Source organism: Podarcis vaucheri (assembly GCF_965113315.1).
Source record: "Podarcis vaucheri genome assembly, chromosome: 4".
Taxonomy (NCBI): domain Eukaryota; kingdom Metazoa; phylum Chordata; class Lepidosauria; order Squamata; family Lacertidae; genus Podarcis; species Podarcis vaucheri.
This window is the reverse complement of record NC_138762.1, coordinates 13908702-13935978: the sequence shown is the minus strand read 5'-3', so window position 1 is coordinate 13935978 and position 27277 is coordinate 13908702. Positions and strand designations below refer to the sequence as shown.

Below are 27277 nucleotides of genomic sequence, written 5' to 3'. Positions count from 1 at the left end.
TTTTCGAGGGACCAGCTTCTTAAATTAGAAGCATTTACATAGCTGACTTAAGACATGTTGCTGAGATGAAGAACCAAATGTCTACACAATGCCTCCACCCCCATGCAAAATCCTGGAAAACCTGACTGTTGACTCCAAGGCCACATATGTACCACACATTTAAAATGCTCTCGTTATCAGTCATGGTTTAACAACCCAACGTTCCTCCCAAGGAACTCTGGGAATTGTAGCTCTGTGAGGGAAATTAGTGCCTCCTAACAACTCTCAGCAGGGATGCGGGTGGCGCTGTGGGTTAAACCACAGAGCCTATGACTTGCCGATCAGAAGGTTGGTGGTTCAAAGGTTGGGGTGAGCTCCTGTTGCTCAGTCCCAGCTCCTGCCAACCTAGCAGTTCGAAAACACATCAAAGTGCAAGTAGATAAATAGGGACAGCTCTGGCGGGAAGGTAAACGGCGTTTCCGTGCACTGCTCTGGTTCGCCAGAAGCGGCTTAGTCATGCTGGCCACATGACCCGGAAGCTGTATGCCAGCTCCCTCGGCCAATAAAGCAAGATGAGCGCTGCAACCCCCCCCCCACAACTGGACCTAATGGTCAGGGGTCCCTTTACCTTTATTAACAACTCTCAGCACCCTTAACTACAGCTCCTAAGATTTTGAGGGGGAAGCCATGACTGTTAAAATGGTACAATAGTGCTTCAAATATATGGTGCACATGTCCAAACTTCAGCAGTAGTGATGGGACAACCTCTGCCACTGAGCTTGAGATCAAGCAGATTTTGCCTGAGAGAACCACCTCACTCAAACTATAGGACCAGCCCTAGTAAAAGCTGGCTATTCCTGAAATCTCTATTCGTTCTTTTCTCTTTTATTAAGAAGAGCCAAACTAGTGCAAAGGTTTTCAATGTGCAATCTGAATTTCAGAATAATGCCAATATTCCTATTCCTATTATTCTGGGGGACCACTTCTGTGTAACACACTTTCAAATCGCAAGCAAACTTTTCAGCACAATCCTTTTGGGCTGGATAATTAATCCCATCCGTGTTTCTCTCAGGAATTAGAAGCTTCGCAAAGAAGCAAGCCATCTAAGTGGTGAACCAGAGGTGCAGGTTCCATTTCTCACAGACGTAAGATCTTCTGGGAGTCAGTGTCTGGATTTTGAAAATTATTGTTTACCGAGTGGAGGGATGAGTCAGATTGGCTAATGGCCCTGGTGCGTATGTTCCTGAGTCAAGCCAGAGAGGGCATGAAGGGAACAAAATCTTGATAATGCAGACAGTCAAAATGTGCCAATTTGGTATTCTGAACTGATCTGGTGAGAAGAAAGATGCAGAATATTTAAACTGAGGATTTTATCCACATTTCATCGCCAGACCTGAAGCAAGATCTAAATGGATAAGCAGACAGGGATCATCCGGGGGGGAGGGAGATCCAGTGTAACGAGGGCTATAATGGTAGAAATGTAGAGTTGGAAGGGACCACAAGGGTCATCTAGTCCAAGCTCTTGCAATGCTGGAATCATTTGCCCAATGTGGGGCTTTAACCCACAACCCTAAGATTAAGAGTCCTATGCTCTACCAACTGAGCTATCCCAGCAGTCAAACTTCCAGGGTGACTTAACTCTGTCTCAACCTAATCTACTTCCCAAGGTTGTTGTAAGGTCAAAATGGGAAGAATGAGGTATGATTCATGAATTCCATGGGGAAAGGATGTCCTTAAGCAGGAATGGGTATCCAGGCACATTTAACATTATTGTGTGGCAGTGATGACAGCAGAGAGGACCACCATTGCATCCCCCAATAGCGCTTTTCTGAGTGGTGCAAGGATCGCCAAAATCTGGCCAAAGTGGAGGTGCTGGAGCCCTCAGAGGCCTGTTGGGACAGGTTTGCAAGGAACTTTGGGAGCAAGGTCGCTCATTCTCATTGTGAACTTGATGTCACTATCGGCAAGGATCCTATGGAGATGTCCAGTGCACCACCTAGTCAGATTGTGTAGGATCAGTTTTAGTTATTGAAGTCTGAGGATGCCAATAAGGGTCTGGGAAGAATCCAACTGACCCCGTCCATATTTGACTCTTGCCCTTTGTGGTTATTAACATCTACTTGGAGGGGACTGACTCGCTAGGCCCAGGGGGTAGGTAATTCATCATTGTGGGAGGAGCGTTAGTCACTGCCCTGCCTAGTTTTGGCACAGAAAAGGCCCATGTCACCATAATGGATGACTTCTGTTGGGAGAGGGACATTTGGGAGTGTACCGCTGCCAGCTTAACTTGGATCTCTCAGCAGCATGTGATGCCATTGGGCCTGGTATCTTGCTGGATCAGGTTGTTGGGTTGGGAGCAAATGCACAGCAATATACTGGTTCCACTCCTACTTGAAGGCTGATCCAGTTTAAGGATATTGACAAGCTGGAACGTGTGCAGGAGGGTGAGCAAGATGATCAAGACCTAGAAACCAAGCCTTCTGAGGAACAGTTGAGGGAGTTGGGTATGTTTAGCCTAGATAACAGAGGCGACACGGCAGCCATCTTCGAATATCTAAAGGGCTGTCACATGGGAAATAGAACAAGCTTGTTTTCTACTGCTCCAGAGGGTAGGGCCAGAAGCAATGGATTCAAATGATAAGGAGATCCAGAGTAAACATCAGGAAGAAATTTCTAACACTAAGAGCTGCTTGCAAGTGGAATGGGCTACCTTGGCAGGTGGTGGGCTTTCCTTCATTGCAGGATATTATTTTATATCCCACCTTATTCTTCAAGTTCAATGTTCATGGTTCGCCTCATTTAATGCCCACAACCATGTTAGGTAGGTTAAGTAGAGAATAAGCGATTGGCCAAAGTTCACCCAGGGAGCTTCATGGCGATTGGGGATCTGAACCCAGATATTCCAGGTGCTAGCCAAACACTTTTAACTTAAAATAAAAAAAATCCTTCCAGTAGCACCTTAAAAACCAACTAAGTTAGTTCTTGGTATGAGCTTTCGTGTGCATGCACACTTCTATGGCAGAACACGGCTACCTATCTGTAACTTTTAACTTAGGCACATCCAGGCAAAGGGATTATTGTCATTGATCTTATTGAGTTGGATCCAAAGAAAGGCACATGGGCCAAGGCCAGCAGAAGCAGATTTCCTTGTTCCCTGCTCTCTAAGGGTTGGGGATCCTACTGAATGGGAATGTAGATAGCAGTCTTATAGAGTCAGAAAAGTAGCCCATCTAGCTCTATACTATCTCCACCAGATGTAGGAATCTTTGGCCTTACAGAAGTCGGTGAGCTACAAGTCCCATCAAGCATGGCCAATGGCCAGGGATGGTGACAGCTCTAAGTCAGCAACATCTGGAGGCCCAAGGGTTCCTCACTTTTTGTATACACTGACTGGCACCTGCTGCCCAGGGCCTTAGGAACAGGAAAAGTGTTAAAGCAAAACTTCTGGCTTTTGAGATTCAACAATACATTATTCACTGTTGGGCATGTCCTTGTGGTCGTAAGGTCCAGCATCTTGCTAAAGTGCGAGCCAAGTTTCTCAGGAAACTTAGTTCTAACACTAATGCAACAGCCTGAGCTTTTGGATTTGCACAAATGTATCAAGCCAAGTGGAACTGTGCCTAGTATGTAGAATGTGCAAAGGATAAGATCAGAGATCCGGTTATGGCAAATGCTACGTTTCTTCTTAAGATGTCATAGCAGGTGGCTGCTGGGAGAGACATAATCTCATTTGCAGCACCTCCCGGATGGTTTCCAATTGGCAGTGGAAGGAACATGATGATCTGATGCCATCAAGCAGGCAGCAAAGTGGATAGCATGAGTCACAGCAGGTGAGGCCATTGAGAGCAGAACTCAGACAATAGACAAAAACTACACTTTTCATATATAGCATAGGCTGGGATAAATGAGCACATGCTATTTAACTGGGGTACCACAGAGGCAAAGCTAGCAAGAGCAGCAAAAAACCTCTTTCAGTCCTTCATCTGCAGGAGGCGAGTGATAATACTGGCCTACTTTACAATGTTGTTGTAAGGGACTGCAGCGACACTGCATGTAGTTTACAGCACTTGGGACCCATGCTAGATAAATGCTGAATATTAAGTCCCAACCATCTCTCGTTCTATCTGCAGGAAAAGCTGGGTGCAAGGCAGAGAAAAGAGCCACACACCACATCCTCTGCCAACCTGCAAGTTTTGGGCCACAACTCCTATCAGGCCCATCCAGCTTTGCCATGCTGGAACGGGGATTATGGAAGTTGTAGTCCAAAGCTCACAGAACATACAGAAGGATGAAGGGGGAAAACACCTGCATTGCTTTTGCTTCCCTGGGGGCTGTTAACAGCCACTATCTGACCAGCTGAGCTACTCAGGTTAGCTCTTTTGTTAGAAGTGAAGCACCACCTTCCTCCACAATTTATCGCCAACTTTTAATCCTTGCTCCCAGCAATTTAGCATTTCTGTCACCACGTCTGGCCTCCAGATGTTGCTGGACTACAAATCCCACAATCCCTGCATGCTGGGAGGGCCACAGCCCCCCCCACTTGATTTATAAGGGTGCTTTGATGTTCCAGTTCCCCGTGCAGTAACACTACCTGCACAGTTGGGTCTGCACAGAGGAGGTGCCATTATCTCTCCTCCACAGCTAGGGCACCCATATCTTGCCCCTTACGCAAGCAACATGTGTTTGCCTGACGAACGGGTGGTGACGTATTTGAAAAACTGGAGCCTTTGCAGCATTTGCCGACTTGTGACTAAGTGCACCAGCCTGCTCCTTTGCTCCAAAAACAACAGCCTGGGGTGTGTGACCGTTTTCCTGCCATCCACACAGAAAACGATCTTCCTGCCGCTGGTGCATTTTCAATTCACTGTGCCTGGCGTCTCTTTCTCCCCCTACTGGACGAAGAATGGTGCTCAACCTCAGCTCTGCACATGTCCTATTAACAAGTGCAGATCTAGGTTTCTGCTAAGCAGCTTACAATCCACCGAACAATTAATGAACTTTCCAAAGTGACAACCTCAGGCCTGCACTGGCGGCAGCTCTGAAAAGCAAGTCAGCCGATTTAGGTTTATCTTGACTTCCCAGTCGTGTTTTGCCATTTGCATTGCAAGAAGCGGTTCCTGGGCCGCCATCAAAGCACTGACTGACTGTGGCCTTTTAGGCTGAAAAGACAAAAGATTAGCTTGAGTGTAGTTCTAGTAGCCTATGGAGAAAAGAAAGAGTTGGTTACACAGGCTTGTTGTAAGAGAAAAGAGCTCTCTTCCCAGCTGAGTCATGGTTTTCTAATTTCCTGTACAAGTTGTTAATGCCTGTGTGAGTCACTTAAAAATGTATTAAGAAATGCAGTTTCAATTCGACACAGAAGCAAATGCATCTTAGCTGTATAGATAATTGGGTCACGTTTTCCTGATTAACGCTTTGCCTGCTTCCATCATGCGACGCAAAACGTCGTGACACACCCTTATTCAGTTTTCACCCATCCCAGTTTCCTCGGAAGGTTTTGTCTTTCAACAGCAAATGACCCTAAGGAAAGGGAACAGGAAGGCAAGATTTTTGCCTACGGAGAAACAAAATTATGAAACAGATGACGCTCCTTTTGAATGGATGTGAGTGCAGCTCTTAAAACACAAAGCCCCGCAGGGAAACAGGCCCTAACCCCACCTCCAGGATATATTTACATATATACACCTGGAATGTAAAAGGGACCCCAACTCGGTGCCAAAGCATCCAATATGCACACAGGAAGGCCCAGGACCACTGCCAGCTTTAAAAGGATCAGGGGACTGGCAGAGAGATTTTTTTCCTTTGTCCGAGGCTCAGGAGAGCTGACAACACCGGTTTAACAAAATAGCACAATTTGCTGTTAAGGTGCATGCAGGTATGAAATATTTCACACTGGAATGTTGTTAAGCCAGCAAATGCGGGTCACCATTGCATCTGTAGGAGTGCTGGGAGGATCCTTAGGCACGCAAGCTCTCTACAGGCAATTCCAGTTAAATGCTGTTCTCAACTTGCTTGCGATTACTGAACCTCCCTCACTCCATAAACACCAGAACCAAGGACTCCTTCTTGGTTGGATGGTGACATGTAGCATCTGTCCATTCATGGCCCAAGCCAAACGTATCTGACCACAGTATTACACAAACATTCAATGGCCCATTTAATTTTTGCACAAAAATGGGGCAAAGGAGCAGAAAGAGGGGCGCTCAACCCTTTTGCAGATCCTACTCGTAATCTGCCTGCAGCAGCCTTGGGGGGCAGGCAATCTTCTCTCGTACAAACATACAGTGGTACCTCGGGTTACAAACGCTTCAGGTTACAGACTCTGCTAACCCAGAAATAGTGCTTCAGGTTAAGAACTTTGCTTCAGAATGAGAACAGAAATTGTGCTCCGGCAGCATGGCAGCAGCAGGAGACCGCATTAGCTAAAGTGGTGCTTCAGGTTAAGAACAGTTTCGGGTTAAGAATGGACCTCTGGAACGAATTAAGTACTTAACCCGAGGTACCACTGTATTTCGAACATGACTTTGAGGGTGGAAAAGAAAAGCATTCCTACAAGCTGGAGAAGTAAGGCTGGCTCACTAAGCCTGTTAACCAGGCCCGGCCCACTGATGAGGCAGGGTGAGGCACTCACCTCAAGTGGTGGAAGTCCAAAAGAGGGCACGTACCTTGCCTCTGCTGGCAGCAGTTTCCAGCAAGACCTTGCCGAAATCTCGTGAGATCTCATGGAGAGCATGAATCTCATGAGATTTCACTGGAAACTGCTGCCGCTGAGCAGCCCAGGTAAGAGGCACAGCGATGGGGTTGCAGCAACACCTACCATCAACTTTTCCAAGGTGCCACAGGATTGTTTTTTGATGCAAGAAGCTAACGTTCTGGAAACTGCCCATTCGTATTGGTTTTCTATGCAATATATAACAGTATGGGTCACTTGTTCCTGCCATCTCCTCCTAGGCTTCTTCATTCTCTTGCAAGACTGGCAATGTGGAGCCGTGGTCGGAATGTTGGACTAAGACCTCGGAGACCAGAGTTCAAATCCCCTGCTAAGCCAGGAAGTTCGCTGGGAAAGCTTAGGTTGTGAGGGAAGAGCCACTTGGGATAAAAATGGGGTTAGCAATGCTTAGCTACTTGACTTTGCACTCACACCTGTGATGACAGTCTGCCTACCATTGGCTCAGTCGTTCCAACACATCTGCCAGCCTTGGGTTGGGAAGAAAACATCAACATCTTGATTTGATGGTCCACACACACACAGGGCCGGCCAAAGGCATTTTGGCACCTGAGGCAAAACACCCAATGCCCACCCACCAGGGAAGGGGCGAGTTAAGATCTAAATCAGTAACAAGGCCGCTGTAGAGGCCACATTCCCAGCCTTCCTTGCAGGTCGGATCTGCTAACCCTATGGATCCTGCTGCCCCAGGCGACTGCCTTTAACTTGCCCCATGGGTGGGTCGGCCCTTCATGACCATCTTACCAAAACCAGACTCCCTCCTCTGCCAGAGCGTGACATGCTTTTTAAAGCCAATCTGTGGCTTATCCCTATTTTGTCAGGCCAAGACTCCCATCGTTCTCTGAACACTGTCCATGCTTGCAAAGGCCGACTGGAATGAGAGACTTCTAAACAAGTTGGAAGGCACCAGGTTAGGGGAGACTGAATCATAGAATTGGAATAGACCACAAAGGCCATCGAGTCCAACCCGTGCCATACACTGAAATCAGAAAGGAGCTTTCGAAGGACATTCCAGATTTCCTCAAGAAAAGAATACTACTGTATCTGCTTCTATGGCACGAGGATGGCATCAGGCTTTCGAGAGGACTGTGGTAAGGAGCATTCAGCATATGGAAAACTGTGGAAAGAAAGCATCATTACTTGATAGTTATCCATGTTTTCTGCACATTAAAATCAAACCCTTCTAGTATGAAATTGTTGAGCATTAAATTAGCCACCAGGTTAAAATCTATCTTGTGTGTCAAGGAAGGGGAACCTATTGCCCCCCAGACTTCAGAGGGAAGCCAAATCCCATCGGACCAAGCCAGAATGGTCCATCAGCAGGGATGCTGGCAACTGTAGCAGAGTAAAGTCTGCAGGGACAAAGCCTCCTCACTCCTGCTGTGCATAATGGATGCAATGAAGCCTCTCTCCCCAGCAGTGTCAAACCCTTGTAAGCGGATAGGTCAGCAGCAGCACTGAATTGCTCCATTCTAAAAAAAGCAGCATCAGTGGCATGGATAATGCTAAGCAAAAGTATTGCTTTGGAAACCTTAAGGAGAGACTGAAAGGAGGTCCACATGGAAATCAAATTCAACACATATTTGGTTCCAAGGGATAAAATAGTTAAAGGTATATGTAAACATAGCTTAAGAAAAGAAATCAAAGTCATTTGACTAGGCAGTTTATAAGATCTGGCCACAAAAGCCATTTGAATTGTCTAATAAAATAGACCCAAGAAAATCGCAACTGGCCACTTCCTTGTACCTGGTAAACAGACCACCTGCAATCTTTAGGAGCAGGAACCAAGTCCCACTGTGCAACCAACTGGATTTACTTCTACGTAAGCTTGTTATGATCACCGCATGAGGCTGCAGCTCTTAACTACACCTGGACTTAAGCGATTCCAAGTTGAGAATAAGTAGAAAATATGAAGCGTGCAAAAAAAATTCAATCTCCAGTATGTCAACCCCTCTTGAGTTTATATACCAGTAATCTTGCTGATCCACATACCATGTAGGTGCTTTACACAGTATCGAGAGACCAAAGTGCAACCAGACTCATTTTGACCTGGTTCCTGCTGTCTCCTTTTGTAGAAGAAATCTTAAAAGTCCCGTCTATAGGTCACAGACAATTGCTGTGCAATTGGATCGGCAGTTCACACACTCCACTGTGCTCCTGTCCAAGTCAGAGCTTTAGTAATTGAGGTTGGAGGGCTCTCTCTCCAAGCTGATGCCCCTATTCTGTGTAGACAGACCTGAACTCGTGGTCTGCAACTTACTGTGGGGTCAAATTGGTGCAGTCTTCAGTTGCAGATTCCTAGCACAATCCTTCCCTTCTTTAGATTTTCTGCCTTTCCTCCAAACCCACCCACAGCTGAAATTTACTTTGCAAACTCTTCGGGGGTAAGCATCTGGCTGTTATTTTTTGCGAAGTCTCCTGTATAGTGCATCACTCTGCAGCACACCGATGGGACTATTTATAACAATAGCACCATCCCAAAAATGTCGGAACAAAGTAACTCGGTTGTACAGGACATGCTTTGCATGCCCGAGGGTCCTGGGTTCATCTCTGGCATCCCCATTTCAAAGATCTCACACTGAAGGGTTCATAAATACCTCTTAACCTGAGACCCTGGAGAACAACTGACAGCCAGAGTAAACAATACATAGATCAAGGTTTGACTCTATAGAAGGCAGCAAAAAGCACCTAATTTGTCTGTAATAACCTTTTGGTCAACGTTCAGTGAAACCTCTGTCAGATGCTGCTTTACAGAAACAAGATCCTGGCATGGCTTTTCAAAATACTTGCTGCCTTTATCTATGAATGGATTTGTTGCTGTGGAGGAGATTCAATTTGACAAGTCTTAAAAACAGGATGTTCTGACACCCAGAAGAGAACATCCTGAGCCTACTCAGGATTTTAAAGCCCTCAATAAACATTTTCTTCAGGTGCTACAGATCTACCTGCTGTGAAGGGAAAGGGATTGAGGAGGAACGAACAAGGTTTGAGTGAAGTGTTTGCAGAAGGAAGAACTTTGAATACATTACCTCCACCCTCCCCTCCCAACTAGCCATGATAAAATGAATGCACTGTTGCTTCAATTCTTGCTGGGTCATGGGATAAGCAGCACGCCCTCGTCTTTCCAAGACACTGCCCAGAAACGGCAGATAAAGCCCAGATCACAGAAATCTCTAGTATGACTCCATTAAGAGACGAAGAGGAGGCGTAGAAGTCACATTCTCTGCGCTGGCAGCTCCTGAAAGAGAACGCAGAATTAAGCACTTTGCATTTCTCATTAGTTGCTTATTTTACAAGGGATGGGGAGACTGTGGCCTACTACAGTGGTGCCCCGCAAGACGAACGCCTCGCGAGACAAAAAACTCGCAAGACGAAAGGTTTTTTCGTTTTTGAGTTGCTTCGCAAGACGAATTTCCCTATGGGCTTGCTTCGCAAAACGAAGCTTGCCCCCGCACCCCGGACCTCTTTTGAAGCAAGGGGCGGCGGGGAGAAGATCGCTTCTCCCCGTTGTCAGCCCCGCAATCTCCGGGGACAGAGGGGAAGGCCCGCGGCGCTTCCCCTCTGTCCCCGGACGGTCTCCATAGGAACGCATTGATTTTCAATGCATTCCTATGGGAAACCGTGCTTCGCAAGACAAAAAACTCGCAAGAAGAAAAAACTTGCGGAACGAATTAATTTCGTCTTGCAAGGCACCACTGTACAAGCCATCATCCCTATGGTCCACTCTGGCTGGGGATGATCGGAGCTAGAGTCCAGCAACACCTGGTAGGTCACAGGTTTCCCATCATTGCTTTATGTCAGGGGTCAGCAAACTTGCTGCGCCTTGGGCTGGTGTCTCCAGCACCGATCACGCGGCGGGCAGGAGCACGTGCACATATGCGTGCGCACACACTTATTTCCGGCGCACTTCAGGGTCGGAGCAGCACAGGAAATAGCTTGTGCTCATGGGAAAGGGGCCACCTCTGACCCGGATGTGCACTGGAAATAACACTTGCGCATGCGCAAATAACACTTGTGCATGCTTACAAGCTATTTCTGGTGCTCCTCCGACCTGGCAGTGGACAGCTGCGCAGCACAGGTAAGAGAGGGCGGCAGCAGTGGGAGTTGCCACGAGCTGGATAAACGAGTCCCTTGGGCCTTAGTTTGGAGACCCCTGCTTTTATATCCTCCCCAAGCCACTCACCTGGAAAGAAACTTTTGCAAGTTGAAGCACTCCACTCTGTCCCCCAACAGTGTATGCCAATGTGCTGCAGCTAAATATTCCTAGATAGGCTGACTAGTAATTTTGGTGGGCTTAAGCTCAGTGCACCAACCCAGTGTCAAGTCACTACTACACGTTTACTCAGAAGTAAGCCTTGCTGTGTCTAAGGGAGGTTTCAGCATAAGACTGAAACCCCAAGAACATCGATTTAGGAGTAAAGTCCCTTGGGACGCAGCAGGGATTACTTCTGAACAGTGCTTTTTTCTGGGGGGACGCATACCCCTAAACGTTTTGGGAATCGAAGTTTGGCCTCATTGAGGGGAAATATTTCAATATGAGTAGGAAAATGAGAGTACTCCTAAACATTTAAGGCAAAAAAGCACTGCTTATGAGTAAACACACATAAGACTGGGCTGCATTTCTGCTTTTAAGTTTAGAACTAGGGTTTCCAACGTGGCACCTGTGGGCACCAAGCAAAGGCTTTCACCTGGGCACATGCCCCAGACTTCATGCTTTTGTTCTTCTTTTTAAGTGAGTCTCCAGGCCTCCTAGAAATAATGTTATGGAGCAAAATGTTCAGCAGCAGGATCAGTGTACAGTATGTCTCAAATCAGTGCTGTTTGCATGGAGGTAGCCAGGATTCTTGTTGCGGGGGGGAGAACTTTTGTTGAGGGGGGCAGAACCGATGTGATTGGTCAGTTAGTTAAGTATTCCTTTTGTTTTACTTGATCCAGGCTGGGGGGGGGGGAGTCCCCTTCCCGGCTACACCCATGGCTGTGTATCTCCACAATCGGGACAGGTAAGACTTCCCATGGAAAGCATAAAATTGTTGTGGGTGGCTGTATCTCTAATTATGCATGTCGCCACACTCCCTGTGGCAACCATTTCAGGTTATCCTCCACCATCACATCCCCCCCCAATTGCAATAGCAGCTACCGTATTTTTCTCTCTATAACACTCACATTTTTTCTTCTAAAAAGTAAGAGGAAATGTCTGTGCGTGTTATTGAGCGAATCCCTGGAGCCGACTGGCAACCAGGCTGGCAATGATCCACATGGATCCTCAGGATCATTGCATTGGGTCACCCCAAATTCACCAACAGATAACACAGCATGTCCATGGCTACAGCCTGCACCAAAAAAATCACGCTCCCACTGTTGCCTGGGGCCACAATGGTGCAAAAACGTGGTTATAAAGCACAGATCCACATGGATTCTCAGGATTTTTGCATTGGGCTACCCCAAACTCACTGTCAAATCACATGTCTGTGGCCACAGCATGAAGCCCAAAAATCATACATCCACTGTTTCATTCAGAAATTGTTTTCTTGTTTTCCTCCTCTAAAAACTATGTGTGTGTTATGGTCAGGTGCGTGCTATAGAGCAAAAAATACGGTATTTTGTGACTGGTGGCCTCCAACATTAGTAATGGGCCCACTGGTCCAAAAGGAAGGCAACCCCTGGTTTAGGATAACCGTAACAAATGTTTATGTGACCAGATCACAAACCTTCCCCCTGCCCCCATTTACTGGCTCAGCCTGTGTATTAATATAATCTCAAACCCCAAATGTACATTCAGGTGAGACTGCTTGGTGTGAACAAGAAACAGCTAGTCTTTTCTGGACTGAGGGCCACATTGACGACCAACCACTTTTCTGAAGGTCACATGACAGTGGTGAAAGTGGTCAGTGTACACATGCATGGAGATACACCCACAGCACAAACACTCTTACATAAATTATCAAAAGACAGGTGCTGATGCACTCACAACCAGCATTTCCAGCCCCCTCCCCACTGCCCAGCACTTTGGAGGGCTGTATCTGTGATAAGTAAAATGCAAACTTTCTGATCTCAGCACTGTGGCGCTTAGCGCTAAGATCAGAGATAAAATAGCCCCCTGCCCTGCTCTTTATAATGGCCCTTTCTAAAGATACGGTAATGCAGTACGCTTCATCTCCCTATAAAGCTGTGCTGGGGTAAGAACATTTCCTGGTGTTAGGAATATAAAAGGAATTAAAAAGTGGTCAAGCAGTGAGTTTTCCCCCTCCCTAAAATATACATGTGTGGGCAAAGCTGATTTTTCAAACGCACACACTTATATTTCACAATGCTATATATGAAGAGTGAGTTTAACAATCCTTTTTTCCAGGGAACTCTGGGAATTGTAGTTCTGCAAAGCAAAGCCGTGGCCTAAATGTAGCATTCTGTAGTTCCACAGTAGTGATAGGAAAGCTAATGGACTCAAACTCTCTGAAGGATACACAGAACATTGTTAACACCAAAACTGTAAGAGAACACAGCATGGAAATGCTTCTGAAGAGGCCCCTGTCCGTTTATTTATCTTCTGTTCAACAGCCCAGTCCTTCTGGTCTAGACAAACACTCACCTGCCCCAGGTAGCATGGCCATTGGTGAGGAATGATGGGAACTGAAGCCCAGCAAGATCTGCAGGGCCAAACCTTCCCCATTCCTGCTCTGGAAGAAGTATTCACCAAACAAAAGGGAAGTAGCTTAACATCCACACATTGAGCTCTTTGACATCCGTCAATGATGCTCCATTTTTAGCCAACAATTCCCACAGAATGAGACCAATATCATAGAATCGTAGACTTGGGAGACCAAGAGTCATCTATTTCCTGCAACGCGAGAATATCTTCAGGGCTTGATGGTTAAAGATGTGATTCTGCTGAATGCAAAACGAGGATGACCCTTATCGTTAATTTGTCGTTATACATTCAGCTACTGCCCTGTTGTGGTATCTGTTTTCACTAGGCTTTTATAACGCTTTGTAAATAAACTTTTTAGCCACCTGGAATGTTTGTTCTAGAACAAACAAACAGGCAGGATACTAGCATAATAGCATATGTAGAAGATTAAAACGGGAACGTTGAAACCTCACCATTTTAGGACTATGCAAACTAGCACAATGGAGCTCCATGATATTGCTCTGAAATTCCAACACAATCTAATCTATCATAGGTATGATTTATTTGTTACAGGGATTTCTACCTCACCTTTCAAAGAAGATCCCAGAGATCTTGTCAAGAAGGAGAAAATTATTTTTAAAGCTGCTGTCCTATACCCACTTACCTGCAAGTAAGCCCCACTGAACTCAGTGGGACCTTTTGAGTAAAGATGTACAGAGTTGTACTGGTAAGATATATCTTGAGTAGACCACAAAGTGCTTGGAAACAAGGGAAATCTGTAGTAGGTATTTTGGGTGGGGCCGGGGCGGGGGAAGGGATTCCCAAAGTTAAAACTATTATAATTCTGCTGTCTTTCATCAACTTTATCGGGGAATTTGTCTAGATTAGGAAGCTGCCTTACCCTGAACTGCAATATTGGTTCTTCCAGCTCAACACTGTCTACAGTCCAGTGTTTCCCAACCACTGTTCTGCGGCACACTAGTGTGCCGCGAGATGTTGCCTGGTGTGCCGCGGGAAAAATTAAAAAATTTGAAAGATTTTTTTTTTAAGTCAAATTTTCGATTGGGGCGCCGTCACTAGATGATCCCTGGGGTTCCCTCCCTCCCTCCCTCCCGCTCTGCGCCTCCCTCCTCCTCCTCCTCCGGGGAGGCCCTTCCTGGCTCTCGGCCAAGGCTTGGCGGCTGCCACTCACTCACTCGCTCGCCCACCCGTCCCTCCATCCCTGCACCCGGCCTCTCCCCCTCCGTCCCCGGCGCGGGGGCTGCCGGGATCCGTAGTCCCCTCGCCCTTGGGCTCCACGCCCGCGCGGGGTGCGCAAACTACGTTTCCCAGCGTGGCCTGGCGGGCCGGGCGTTTTGTTTGAAGCGCTCTTCTCCCGGCCATGGAATGAGCGCAGCGGCCGGGCGGGCAGGGGCTCTTCCGCGCAGACCCCGCGCAGCCTGCCTGCGCCCCCGCGGAGATCGGGCGGCAGGATGGAGCCTGGGGATCCCCGCGGAGGCGGAGCGGCGGAGGCAGAGGCTGCCCCCCAGGTAGGGCTGCGTCGGGGGTTTTTTATTTTTACAATGCTGCATCCGCGCCGGAGGGGACGCATCGGACCGCGGGGAGACCCCTTGGCAGGCGTGCAAGGCAATGCATGCGTGCAGGCGTTGCATGGAGTGCAGTGCAATGCAATGGCAACGCGGCGCCCTGTATGCATGCATGCAACTTCCACCGGCGCTCCGGACTTGGCAGGTGAGGGGGGTCCCCAGTGGGCGGCAGAGAAAGCCGGGAGGGCGAAGGGGAGCCGGGGGGAGCAGCGCTGCTCCCCGAGCCGAGCCCGGGGGAAAACTTCGGCGTCGTTGCGCCGGGTGTTGGAAGCGGAGGCTGGCGGGGGCCCCTCACCTGCAAAACCTGGTCGCCTCTCATATATTTTGTGCATTGCATTCATCGCCCGCTTTCTCCTCCAAGGAGCTCCCGGGGGCGCGTGTGGTTCTCCCCATGTTATCCTCGCAACAACAGCCCTGCGAGGTGGGTCAGGCGAGTGGCCCAAGGGAGCACCCAGGGATTGTCCTGGCCAGGTGGGGTGATTTGAACCCTGCTCTCTGCCCGGTCTTCGTCCTCATTTAGCCCCCACATGTGCATGACTGTGCATGACTGAGGTTTTTCCCCCTCGTCTTGGCTATGGTGTGAGTCTGTGCTGTTAATTAATGGGGTTCTGCCTTCGGAGAAGATGAGCCAGCCCTCAAGGAGGTGATTATGTAATTTGCTAGCAATTCATGTCCCTCCCGGCATGACGCTGCGCGCTGACGTCACGGGGCTGTAATGGTGGTGTGCCTCAAGATTTTTTTCATGAAACAAGTGTGCCTTTGCCCAAAAAAGGTTGGGAAACACTGGTCTACACTGTCAGCAGATCCCCTGGGGATTCAACCTGGAGACTCCCTGCACGCAAGTAAGTGCTCTTATCACTTTGCTGTAATATTACAGCCGCCAGCTGAACAGATTCTCAGTACTAAATGCCACTAGGACCAGCTCTCCTAGTTTTACGAAAAGCAGGATTTCCAGGCAGTGTGATGGTTTTGCAAGCAGGAGGGTTTGTAGGCTGCATTGGGGGAGAGGGAGAGAAATAAAAACCTAGTCATTCCCTAAACTCAGTGAAACTCTAGTCCACCCACCCCAAACAAAGCCACTCAACTCAAAAGTAAAATCCCATTAAATTCAAGGGCTGAAAGCTCAGTCCTGGCCCGCTGCCAGCCAGTGCAGACAACACTGAGCTAGATGGACCTAAGTAAGTGTCTGGGGCAGCTTCCTATCCATGCCCAGGTTAAGTAGCAGGCGCCACTAATCACAATGGGATTTCATGGCTCAGGGCTTGCGCTCTGCACTGGCGCCGCAGCAACCGATTGCTTCGGTGTTCAAACTGCCATTAGGGGAACCCGGCCCGAGAGAGGCGCCCGGGAACCGAACGCGGGGCTCCCGGAGACGCCCGCAACGAGCGCTCTAACCTCTGCGCCACCCGCGGCAGAGCGCGGAACGCTGCGGTCTGGGGACACCTATGAAGGGGCGGGGAAGGCGCAGCCGCGCTCCGGTCGGGGGTTCCCACGGCAACACGCCGCCCCCCCCGTCACTTATCACGAAGGGGAGGGGAGGGGAGAGAGGCTCGCCAAACGCACCCGAGGACTTTTGACCTCCTCGCGCCCACCGTCGCTTCTCCCCCCCCTCAGGTTGAAAAGCTCTCCTCAAGCGCTCCGGTTCGCTTTATTCCCACCCCCCCACTCGCTTCCCCAACCCCCCTCCTCTCCCACCGCACCGCCACTTTAAACCCGGCTTCCTTAGGGCCGCTCCTCCTCTCCGCAGGGCGCCCGTCGAGAACCGCACTGCCGCCGCCGCCGCCGCCGCCATCACCATCACCGCCGCCAATATGGCCGCTCTGAGGGAGCGAGCGGGCTCGGCTCCCGAAGCCTTAAGCCCCTCCCTCTTCTCCCTCAGCTCCTTTCTGAGGCCGCGCCGCGCGGGGCTTCACGGGAGTTGTAGTGCCGCGAACGACCAGACGCGACTGTAGTAGCCCGGGGCGGAACTGCGCCCCGGGACTACGTTTCCCAGGGACCCAAGGGACGCCTGCCCGGAGGGGCCAATGGGAAGGCTCTGTCTTTCCTTTGCCCCGCCCCCCCTCCGCCTCCGCCCCCTGCCGAGCCACAGAAGGATGATGTAATTGCAAAGCGGCTGAAGGGCGGGGCGGTCCTTCTGCGCTGCAATTCATTGTGCCAGACCCAGATCGGTGTGCAGCCTCCTCCTCCCTCCCCCTGCTGTTGCTGCTTCCAGCAACCAGAGCAGCAGCAGCAGCACCAGTGACTGAATCCCAAGCAAAAGGGGGCGGGAGTGGGTGGCTTGGTTGGTTGGGGAGGAAGCGGCGCACACACACGACCTTCTACAGTTTGCATCCCAAGGGAACTGCTTCGCAAGCTTTGCCCCGCTCATGTCTAATTAAGTGACTTGGTTTCCAACCTGGCCTCTTGGCTTATGTTCTTTGTAAAGGGCAGGGAGCAGCCGTCCCAAACCAGGTGAGTTGCGCGATGCTTTTTTTAATTTTATTTAAAGCATTATTTTCCCTTCTTCATATCTATCATCTTGCTAGTCTGTCTAAAATCCGGAACGTGTTGTGGATGTATGCATCGGCGGCGGCGTGGGGAAGGGTTGGGGGGTGGAAACACGCTTTGTCTCCTGGTTTCTCTCCCCTCCCTGCTGTTTGGATGCAACATCGCCCAAAGCAAAGTGATAATGATAATGAGCCGCCCTCCTAACTCCGAAGATTATTGATGAGCCCCAGCAACAAAGCCTTGGAGTTGTCTGCAAACCCGGTGTTTCCCCATCCACCTCCTCCTGTCTTTTTTTCTTTTCTTTTTGGGAAAGGAAAGGTTACATGTGCGGAATCCCTACAGAGACGGGCTTGCTTGCTGAATGCTTATCAGACAGTGTTTCTGCCTGCCTCTCCTCTTTCTTCCCCTTACCAGATGTTGGGGTGTGAGTGCCTGGGACGCTTGAAGCACCTAATTGTGGCATTGACTGAACATAGCCGGGTGTGTTCGTGTTTTGGGGGGCTGCGGTGGAGAGTCTTTGGCACGTTGAACAATTACTGGGTGCGAAAGAGATGATTTAATGCAAGCTTCGAAGACTTGAGTCAGCTCCTTCCCCATCACTCTTTCTGCCTCCTTGTTTTGCAAGATCAGTAGAGGATATAAATATGTGTGTGTGTTTAAATGCCAGATATGTTTACTATTGGAAATGGCTCTCGTCTTTTTTTTTAAAAAAGATGACATAAGCAATAGTCATAGGGGTAGGCGAGTGGTGTTTAAAATAGAGAAAAGATAACAGTCCTCCAGGAACCCCACGCCCTGGATACATTTACTCAGAAGTAAGCTCCACTGAGTTTGATGGGGCTTAGGCTGCAGTCCTAAGCACCCTTGGACTTAGTGGAATTTACTTCTGAGCAAAGTGCATAGGATCACACTGTAATTTCCCATAGGGAGGGTGCAGTCCTGCTCTCACTTGGAAGTTTATCCTGTTGAATAAAATAGGACTTGCTTCCACCAAGAGTATTTGAAAAGATTGGTCTATAAGATGTACTTTTGCATGCATGTATGGTAAGGCTGAGATCCTAAGCATGCTTACTAAGGAGTAAGTTTCATTCAGCTTGGTGGGACTTGTTTCTGAGGAAGCCTGCATCCTATCCCGCTACATAACCAATATGTTGCAATGAGTATTCCCACCTCCCAAAAAAGCCCACCCCATTCCCTACTCCTGTTTCTGCTTTTCCTTATGATGGTTGCTAACAGGCTTGGAATCTCTCTCTCTCTGTGTGCGTGTGTGTTTTCAACTCTGTAAAAACTTTGGCCACACACTAACGACAAATTCCAAATGACCATATGCAAGCCATAAATTGTCAGGGAAGCGGCTGTACTGGTCCAGTTTTATTCTCTTGGCAACCAGAATCAGTCACTCACTGTTCTGAATGCTGCCAAGATGCTCAGAGAGATGGAAGGCCCTGGGAATGTCGGGAGAAATGCCTGATTGGCGAGGAGGAAAGCAAACATTGACACAGCAAGGACTTGGGCCGTTCTGCTCTTTCTCCTGGGATGACTGGCGTCTTAAAATAGTTTGAAAGACTCCTATTGGTCCTCTACATTTTTTTCAGGAGCCATCCTCGGTTTTGCAAAGGTGGGTCTATGTAGCCTGAGCCTCTGAATGTCAACTTGTGAAGTAAGCATCACTGAGTTCAGTGTGTATCTGAAGAAGTGTGCATGCACACGAAAGCTCATACCAAGAACTAACTTAGTTGGTCTTTAAGGTGCTACTGGAAGGAATTTTTTTATTTTGACTATGGCAGACCAACACGGCTACCTATCTGTAACTGAGTTCAGCAAGTTTGCATAGCTTGCAGCTGTGTTTCGGATGTTTGGGCACCCTGATGAATTGAGTGCAGTCTTGTCAAAAGCCATACAAGTTGCAATACTTGCGTTTCTGATAAGGCTGAATTTTAGTTGAAGGGTCATCATTGCTCACTCCCCCACCCCCAAATATTAATTTTGCGGACTGTGTGGGAATCTGCAAAACCAAATATGACAGCTCTTTCTCTTCTTGAGGACTGAGAATCCAATGTGTGGGGAGGAGATTAGAAGAGGCAAGTCACCTTCCCCCCACCCCCAGTATGAAGTTGTGTGTGGGTAAGGGAGAATGAGTTAGGTCTGCTCAGCCCAGCAGCTTAACATATGACAAATCAGTGTCTTAGTCCCAGCCCTACTACATTATAGCGATTGTGAGGGTTTATTATTCTTACTTGCAAGAACTCCTGACTGCACATTCTGTGCTACCACCGGCAGAAATATGCTGCGCCGCAGGCGGATAAATGCTCCATGCATTGGGAAGGAGTTTTAAAAACATTGCGTTCCCTGCATACAGCGTTGTTCCTTAGGGAAGGGCTTTTCTACAGCCTACGTGCAGGGAGAGTAGCACCTCTATCAGCCCCATCACCTGTTGTTCCATTGCAATCCGAAGGGGCTTATTTCCAAATAAACCTGCTTCGGATTGAGCCCGTCAGTGCATTTGAAATGCGCTGGCTGCAATGGGATTCTGCAGAACTGGCTCCAGGTTTCAGGGAGCTCTTGGCATAGTGCCCTCTGGTGGAACGCCTCATGTGTCATTAGCTCCCCCCTCACCTGGAGTGCTTCCCTGGCAGGGGCGGGCAGCCATGGCAATTTGGGCTGCTGATTTTGAATTTCCCACAATGCTCCTGATGCAGCATCAGTCATAGGCAATGTGGGAAATTAAAATGGCAGCTCCCCACATCCAGCTGCCCAGCTGGGAGCAAAGGCGTCCTGCTGGGGCCCTCTGAGCTACCCAGGACGCTGCATCTTGACACTGGCTCTGGAGCCCTTATCCTAACTTGCGCTCTCACAATGTATTTGAGAGCAATCATAGGGTTGGTGTTTTTTTTTGGGGGGGGTTATATGTTGCCAGAGTATATGTTTCTTATGCAAACATATACTCTGGCAGTATAAAATCCACCCCCAAACCTATGATTGCTCCCAGATAAGGATAGCTCAGCATGAGACTTTTAATCTCAGGGTTGTGGGTTTGAGCCTTATGTTGGGCGATTCCTGCAGTGCAGGGGGTTGGGCTAGATGACCCTCAGGGTCCCTTCCAATTCTGCAGTACTGTGGTTCTATGGTTTAGGTGTATTCTGGACTGTGGTTGGAAGCAAGCTCATTGACAAGCAGCAGGACTTTCTATTCAGTGCCCCACCCCAATAGCTACTGGGTTTACAATGCCTTTGGGGAGGGTGTTATAGGGCTAAAGAGTTAGGCAGTGGGGCTTGTGGCTTTTATTAAGAGGCCCTTCCCTCCCCATCGCCTATAATTAATGCAATTGATGAAAGCACTATGTAGAAGAACAGTGGGATCCCAAGTTAAATCCCACTGATTTCAGCAGCTTGTCCAAGTAAAAACATACAGAGGAGAAAAACTGGTGTGTGTGTGTGTGAGTGAGAGAGAGAGAGAGACAGATAGTGTGAGTGTGATCTGTCTTAAGTGGTTTGTGGATTATAGGCCTGGCGTCATTGTGTTGGTTCCTGTACAGAGTTCCTTCCCTGGAAGGGAACGGCTCGAATTGAATCCATATGGCCGGCTAGCTGCCTCTCCTCCGCCGCTACTGCATAGATTTGTTCCTGCGCTTCCCTTGTGTAACTGACACTGTTTTGTCCTCTGGCAAACTTTCATTGGAATCGCATTGCCCTGCGTGACATGAGTTCGGGATGAACAATGAAACCCCCTGTTCCTTGAGATCAACGCGTTTGTAAACACTGACACAATGTCCACAAAAGCTGATATTGCAGCACATCCTATTTGATATCATTTTCTTTAATCTTGTGAGGGCCATTCCCTTCCCGAAGGATCGACATTCCTCAGCTGAACCGCCTTGCATTTATATTTTATCTGATCTCTTTTCCTTCCTTTCTTATTGTTGGCAAAGGAGAGCAACAATGCAGCCACAGCCCAGGTCCCTTCTGCTTGCCATAGATTTCTTTATTTCTTTTGTGCCTGAAATTGCTTCTTTTATTTTACCCTCCTCATCTTCTCCACCCCCACCCCTTTTTCTTGGCAAGTTGGGGGTAAAGAAATATGCAGTTTCCTGCACTGGCTATAAAAGCAGAGGTTTTTCTAGGAGCGGTTTGCCTTGGCCCAGAAGGACAAGCTTTGAAAGTTCAGCCTGATAAGTTTGTGCTGGGGGCTTCCTTGGTGAACTGGTGATATGTGAGCTATGAGAAAACTATGCAAGGACTTTAGGGAAAAGGGCGTGTTGGAGTCTCCAATCCAAACATAGCGCTTTTGGAGCATATGTTGTTCATATAGTTGTTAAAGTCATTTGTGTTACTGTGGGCTTGTTCATTGTTGTTGCTGTTTTTATTTTTAAATGCCCTACTAACCATTGTTCCTAAGGTTTGGGATGGGTGGGGTAACAATGCCATTATCCAAAATACAAATTGTAAACAATAACAACAACTCTTCATAGTTTCAGTTCTGTGCTCACTTACTGTGTTTTTCGCTCCATAGGACGCACCTTGTTTTAGAGGGGGAGAGCAAGGAAAAAAAATATTCTTCCCCTCTCTGCTCAGCGCCCCTTCAGCGAAGCGGCAGGAGAAATGGAGCCCCTTCCATTTCTCCTCCCGCTTCGCTGAAGGGGCGTTGCGTAGCTCTCCCTCTCTGCTGAAGCCAGGAGAGTCTTGCTCTCCTGGCTTCAGCAAAAGGAACCTGAAGCCTCCGGAGCATGGAGGGAGTGCTCCCTCTGTGCTTCGGAGGCTTCACGTTGCTATCGCTGAAGCCAAGGAGCCTGCATTTGCTCCATAGGATGCACACACATTTCCCCTTAATTTTTGGAGGGGGGAAAAGTGCGTCCTATAGAGCGAAAAATACGGTAATTGGGGCAAATCACTTTTGGCCCCACCAAGTTCAAAGTGATTTACCCCAAGTATAAGCATGCAAACTTAATTTTAATAATGGTGTTGTCACCCACCCACTGTAGCACTTTTCTGAGCTTTGCAGTCTAGTCCAATGCCCGTTTGTTCCAAACAGCCTTTGGACTGGACTGCAAAGTTAAGCAAAGCACTGTGTTGCTGTAGGTAGTGCTTTATTCCAAGTGGAAAATCCACCCACTTAGATTCTGTAGAGAAGAAGAGCCTGTGCGGAAATAAGCTTTTGCAAGTGCAGCTGCCGTGGAGATACTTCTGGATGCTCATTTGGGCCCCATTGAATGGCACTTTGGGGTGTAGATGTGCTTCTCCATCTGGGCCTGCTGTTTATTGCAAGCTCATAGAGCTTGGTCAGAGACATGGGATTGCTGGTGATCTCCTTTATCTTAGGGCCATCTCAGTGATTTCAAGTGGACAGCCGATTTGCAGAATGGACCCTTTCCAAGCTGCTTCAGAAGTCAATTGAGCTGACTCACTGGGATTCAAACCAGCATGCCCACCCTGACATCTCAAAGACCAGACTCAGATTGCCTGATTTAATTATTTGTGGAACAGCCTAGTAGTCTTTTATTTTCTACCATTAAATAATTAGTATGGCAGTAATTGCTCTTTTTGGAGGGCCTTTAAAGCAGGCATAGGCAAACTCGGCCCTCCAGATGTTTTAGGACTACAACTCCCATCATCTCTGACCACTGGTCCTGTTAGCTAGGGATGATGGGAGTTGTAGTCCCAAAACATCTGGGGGGCTGAGTTTGCCTATGCCTGCTTTAAAGCATTTGAAGCAAAATATGTTATAAAGAATGGGTGGGGTGGGGTGAGGACCTTTGCAATTCCTAAAGGTAGAGAGAGCTATAACTACAGACCCTCCAAGTGTCCCTATTTCCCCAGGACAGACCCGGATTTACAGAAGCTGTCCTAGTTTCCGATTTGATTCTGAAAGGTCCCACTTTTCCTTAGAACGTCCCTATTTTCGTCAAAGAAATATTGGAGGGTATGGTGTTAGGGAATCACCAAGCCAAGGAGATAAGTAATTATACATACAACCTTTAGAAGACATCTGTATAGGAAAGTTTTTTAATGTTTAATATTTTATTTTGTTTTTATACGTGTTGGAGGCCGCCCAGATTGGCTGGGGCAACCCAGTCAGATGGACGGGGTATGATGATGATTATGAAATAGGACGTCCCTATGTTCATCAAAGAAATGTTGGAGGGTATGTAACTGTAGCCAGCAAAAAATACATGCAAGTCATAGAGCAAATATGTTTATACTTTGCGTTTAAAACATATCCCAGAAACTGAGTTGCCTAGGCATCTAAATGTGTTATTTTTCTTCTTCCCTGCACAGTACTAGCATATTGATTTTTGGTTATGAGACTGGGGAATAAAAGTTTTTTTTATTTTTTAAATCGGTTCTTATCATCTTATGTGCAAAATAAGATGGCTAGCCCTGATTAAAAAGCAGCCAGGAGATCCAGGACTGAATTCACTTTCAGTGAAACTAGAATGTTTATGATATGGAACTGTTTGGCCAGCTAGGTTTAGACCGGGGAGGCCCTTTCCTATACAGCTGCCTGCTGGGTTGGTGGAACGTAGGTAGCAATCACACCATTGGTCCATCTAGATTAGTGTCGTCTACAGCACTAACTGTGAGACGCGGGTGGCGCTGTGGGTTAAACCACAGAGCCTAGGACTTGCCGATCAGAAGGTCGGCGGTTCGAATCCCCGCGACAGGGTGAGCTCCCGTTGCTCGGTCTCTCCTGCTGCCAATCTAGCAGTTTGAAAGCACGTCAAAGTGCAAGTAGATAAATAGGTACTGCTCCGGCGGGAAGGTAAACGGCGTTTCCGTGCGCTGCTCTGGTTCGCCAGAAGCAGCTTAGTCATGCTGGCCACATGGCCCGGAAGCTGTACGCTGGCTCCCTCGGCCAATAAAGCGAGATGAGCGCCGCAACCCCATAGTTGGCCACGACTGGACCTAATGGTCAGGGGTCCCTTTACCTTTACAGCACTAACCGTCAGCAGATCTCCAGAGTTTCAGGCAGGGATCTCTTCCAGCTTGTTCCTGGAGATGCTGGGGACTGTGTCTGAGGCCTTTCTGCATGCAATGTAGATGTTCTACTGCTGAACTACATCTGTTTCCCGGCAGTTCTAAGGCTTGCTTCATCTTCTGAGATGATTGTTGGGTAGGGTGGAAGCTGTATGTTGATCTATATCATAGAGTTGCGACAGATCATCTAGTCCAACCCCCTGCAATGCAGTTGTCCCATACAGGGATTGAACTTGCAACCTTGGCGTTATCAGCACCACGCTCTTACCAACTGAGCTATCCAGGCTGATATAAGCCCCTGCACGTGAAGCCAGAGATTCTAGCCCTGTAGGCTTCTGTACCTGACTAACACATCAACTACTCACACTGTAAGCAAATTAACAGACAAGCAGTTTGGAAATAAATGTGGGAATTAGCAGCACCCTGGAGGATTCTGCGGTGGCCTTTCTTGAAGAATAAGGAGTCTTCTTTGTTGTGCTGCCTCCTTTTAGTGCGATGATTTAAATGGCGAAACGATCCCTTTGCAGTAACTGTACCTTGTTGACAAGCCTATGTAATTTTAACTGAAACAGGGGTTGCGGACTGCCTGTTTTGTTCAAGTGGCATAATGGGAAAGTTAAGCTATATGTAAGGTCTAATTTTGTCACTCACTGCCAGCACTGGGTTGTAGGCTTCAGCAGCAGGAACTAACACGAGCACCTGCTGGATTTTGGGGTGACATGGCTGGCATTGGAGCTGTTGGCCTGAGGTTCATGCAGAACTTTCATGGTTTGGGGTCTATGCTGCAGTGTCCTGAAGTGAGCAGGAGGCAGCTGCACGGAGATGGTCAGCCAGACAGGCATGGCTTAAAATAGGCCATTGGCACAGGCAACACCGCAGCCGTGACCTGGGAGTATTTATGGCTCAGCTAGGTTAGGGAAGGCCGTAGGCTGTCTGGTGAGGACCTGAGCAGGATAGTCCCACCCCTATTTATTCACTTGTCTGAGAAAACGTTTGGTCTGCTTAATACTAGGAGGGAAAGACTCTAAGCAGTGTACATATAAACTATAGAAATAGCATAAAATCATTAAAAACGTCAGGAGAACATTGGAAACGCAGAGGCACAGAATCCAGGGGATCAGGGAAGTCTGAGCACAGTCATGTTTTCAAGAGGAGATAAGTAGTCTTCAAGAATGTGCTGTAAGGAATGCCAAAATGCAGTCCATACACAACCTGCTTCAAATCCTATTGCTAGTTATAAGGGCCGTATTGACCTCCAGGCTTAGTTTAAAATGTGTGCAATCTGTCCTTGATATACCCGCCTAAACATTTCACCCTCCAGAGGTTGTTGAGCTACAGTTCCCATCAGCCCCTGCAAGCATGGCCGATGGCTTGGGATGATGGGAGTCCGGCAACATCTGGCGGGCCAAAGCTTCCCCACACATGACCTGAAAGGACCTGGGGCTTTAGAGCTCAACACAAGCGTTGGCTGCAAGTTTGTTTCTGAAGATGCCAACAGTTTTGCTCCTACGCGGCAGACACCGTTTGAGCTGATTGCACTTGGTGAACTGTGTTTAAAGGCACTTCCAAGCGAAGCACTGTAATTGGATGTAGCAAGTTTGTGAGTCACTGATGGAATTTGCCTCAGATGGGAGAGAAATGGTATGTTCGTGAGGGAGTGGGTGATGCGTATTGGGGGCATAGTTGTCAACTTTTCCCTTTTCTTGCGAGGAATCCTATTCGGAATAAGGGAATTTCCCTTAAAAAATGGGAAACGTTGACAGCTATGATGGGGGGGGTGTTGGTTGGGCAAAGGGGTAGGTGGGGCTAGCGAGCGGAGCCCTTAGTGTGGGGCATGCGTGTAAAATCTTGGTGCAGTGGTTAACCATTGCTTCTTTCAAGGGGCCTTTAAATATGATGAACTTTATGATTAGTTGTGTTGAGTGCCTTGGGAAATCATCTGAAGCAGAGAACAAAGGACAAAGTACTTGCAGAGCGACATATTTTTTGCATTAGCATAGGAAAGGGTGCCCTGAGTTCATTTTTTCCTCCCATCCTTCTCAACAGTTCATGAAATTTCATCCTGTAGTAAATAAGCAGTGCAGTTAGTGGCGCAACTGTGTTGACACGAAGTGAACACTTTAGTTTTATTTGTAGCAACGCCTGCAGTTCTAATAGCTGAGCTTTCTGCTTTAACACTTTCTTTAGACACCATTTCTCCCTAACAAGCTTGGCGTTATTCACCAACTGAGCTATCCCTGGTCATTCAAAATAGGAAGAGTCTTTCTGGTAGTTCTCCCATCCTGTGGGTCAGGGGTAGGGAACCTGCAACCCTTGGGCCAGATCAGGCCCGTCAAGGTGTTTGGGATGGTCTGCCCACCCCTTTGTAGTTGTGCCTCTTCCTTTCCTCTTGTGCACTGGCATCGCTAACAGATTGACATGCTCTGGAAACAGAAAGGGCAAGGATGGGTAAGCAAACTGGAACGTGTCCAGAGGAAGGCAACCAAAATGGTCAAAGGCCTGGAAACGATGCCTTATGAGGAACGGCTAAGGGAGCTGGGCATGTTTAGCCTGGAGAAGAGGAGGTTAAGTGGTGATATGATAGCCATGTTCAAATATATAAAAGGATGTCACATAGAGGAGGGAGAAAGGTTGTTTTCTGCTGCTCCAGAGAAGCGGACACGGAGCAATGGATCCAAACTACAAGAAAGAAGATTCCACCTAAACATTAGGAAGAACTTCCTGACAGTAAGAGCCGTTTGACAGTGGAATTTGCTGCCAAGGAGTGTGGTGGAGTCTCCTACTTTGGAGGTCTTTAAGCAGAGGCTTGACAACCATATGTCAGGAGTGCTCTGATGGTGTTTCCTGCTTGGCAGGGGGTTGGACTCGATGGCCCTTGTGGTCTCTTCCAACTCTATGATTC

At 48.1% G+C, this 27277-nt stretch overlaps 1 protein-coding gene and 1 long non-coding RNA gene across 2 annotated transcripts in view; one reads left to right on the top strand and one right to left on the bottom strand.

Moving 5' to 3' along the window:
* Positions 1-14134: 14134 nt before the first annotated feature.
* On the bottom strand, positions 14135-16581 carry LOC309530681. The gene is made up of 2 exons (XR_014218842.1): positions 15702-16581; positions 14135-14270 (listed from the first exon to the last, which is right to left on the bottom strand). It is a non-coding gene; the product is annotated as an uncharacterized lncRNA (long non-coding RNA).
* Positions 16582-16608: 27 nt separating this feature from the next.
* Positions 16609-27277, top strand: part of RAB30 (RAB30, member RAS oncogene family) — a 45873-nt gene continuing 35204 nt past the window's right edge. Inside the window, exon 1 of the mRNA XM_082219632.1 lies at positions 16609-17368. The gene's annotated coding sequence lies outside the window, so the exon portion shown is untranslated. The remainder of the gene's footprint in view (positions 17369-27277) is intronic.